Consider the following 2,248-nt stretch of genomic DNA (forward strand, 5'->3'; position numbering starts at 1 on the left):
GGCGCCCAAAAAAGCTGTTGCCAGCCACGGTTGCAACCGGCACCCGAGCCCAACGCTCTGCTAAATACCCCGACGGCGGCCCAGCTCCGCCGTGCATGTGGCGGTGCTTCCGCCGCCCCCCCCGGCCCGCCTCGCTCCTGCCCCCACTCCTGCCCCGCGGCCGGCCCTGCAGAGACTTCTCCCCGCACCGCGGCCTCGTAACATCTACAGCTTTGAGAGATTTACTGAACGTGGGCAGGTGGACAAGCATGTAGATGTTCTCCAACAACATTCTTCTGAGGGGAAAAAGAAGTAATAGTAATGTTATGAACAAAAATTCGGTTAATATTTTTTTGTGAGAAAAGGTTACAAAAAGGCAGCCAGATCACTGTCGCTGCCGAAGTTCTGCGTGTTTTGTTATTGTAATCACGGGTCGTTGTCGTTGATGGTTGTTTTTGTATTAGTAAAAGCCCTGGCTGGGGCGAGTTAATGGCCCTTCTCCTGAGACTGTAACGGGTGGGGACCTTCCCGAGGCTAAGTTGTACCTTTCTCATAGTGAAGACACCTGAGAAGGTAGGGGGGGGGTTATGCAAAGTGACTCCAAGACCACAATGCAGCATGGGTCCCCCACTGCACGGAGAAAACCCCAAAAACGACGAGCCAAATAAGAGTTGAGAGACTGGAGTGATGTCTGAATGTGAGGAGCAGGGCGCTGGGCCTGCAGAGATGCGGGAAACCTTCGTCGTTCCTCACCCTGTTCTCGAGATCCCCCGGGCCAGGACTGGGAGGTCTGGAGACCCGGACCGAACTAACATCTGACGGGGACATCCCTAAAGGTTCCCAAGAGGATCTGATCCCTAGCTCTACCCCTGGTGGACAGAGCTGCGCATATCCTCATCGTCTGAGTCGCCTTGGGAGAGACGACGGGAGACTGCAAACCCGCCGAGCTACCCAATCCTGAGCTGATCACTTTAAATAAAGGCATTAAACAGGAGAAGAAGTCTCCTGGCCCTTGTTTATTTCAGTAATAATAATAAATCCCGTACCTGAGAAAAATCATCAGGAATGTTCCTTTCGAGAAGCAGAAAAGAAACCAAAGACATTAAAATGTTCTGTGTAAGTGTTGCAAAAAAGGGAAGAGTTGCAAAATGTACCAGATACAGTACTTTCCCACTTGAGGCAACATGATTTGCCCACAACAAAAACGCTGGACACTTGCAGATGCTATCCTTTTGAAATACTGTTCTCTTCCTGTACCTCAGAAACTTTCCACATGCCGGCATTCCCAGTCATTAAACACATCGGCTCAGTTACAGACATCAATCATGAGAATTTGTCAAGGGCATAAGAAAGTCTGAGTTTGTTTGCATTTCGTATAAATTGACTCATCTTCACTAGCATAACTGGGAGAGAGTCTGGGACTCCAGACTGAGAGCTTTCACCACGGAGGTTCATCTCTGGGCAGTACAAGAGAGTCCTGAAAAGTTCTTCCCTTTTAAAGAGTCCAAGACGTTTTAGAATCAAGAGGAAGAGGATTGAAACCAGAGGCATCAGCAGTGACTTTGGTTTCAGAGTAAAAGCCAGGGCATCACCTTGAATTCCCAACTCTTCTTAGATGCAAGCAAACATTTTCCAGTGTTTGGATAACAACACAGAAACTTAATGGAGACATTCTTCTGTAAAATGAAAACAAGTAAGTTATATGAGAGAATATGTTTCTATTTATTCAAATAGGTTGAAAATGGGAAATCAGCTGTTATTGATGTTTCTGCAGCATCTTGTAGGGACAGTGTGTGGTGGCTGGAGCTGGAGGGGCATGGACTTCCCTGAGTCTTCTGCACCCTCTTCCTTGGCCACCTCAGGGTCCCTGCAAGGTGCTGTCCCACACCCACAGCCAGAAGTCACCTTCCCAAGCCAACAGAAGTGCAGAAAGCTGCTTCCCATGAAGCATTCCTCTGCTGGTCACTGATGATCCCAAGCCCTGAAATTTATTATAATTTTAGGCTTTAATCCAGAATGTTGTTTCCTTAAGTGGCTATCAAGATATATCCCAGTTAACAGCTTCATGAGATGTCTAAGAATATACCTGCTGAGATATACAGAGATACCTGCTGTTACTGGGCTGTTGAGTGTCACTGCATGACTGATAAAAATTACATCATCCCATTGTGAGATGCTCTGCCCAGAGGGACGAGCCAAGCCTGCCTAACTGGATATAATCCAAGTTTTTGGGACCCCAGAACAGCCTTTCCACCGAATTCCCAGAGGA

The sequence above is a fragment of the Ammospiza nelsoni genome, chromosome Z, assembly GCF_027579445.1.
Source record: "Ammospiza nelsoni isolate bAmmNel1 chromosome Z, bAmmNel1.pri, whole genome shotgun sequence".
Lineage (NCBI taxonomy): Eukaryota > Metazoa > Chordata > Aves > Passeriformes > Passerellidae > Ammospiza > Ammospiza nelsoni.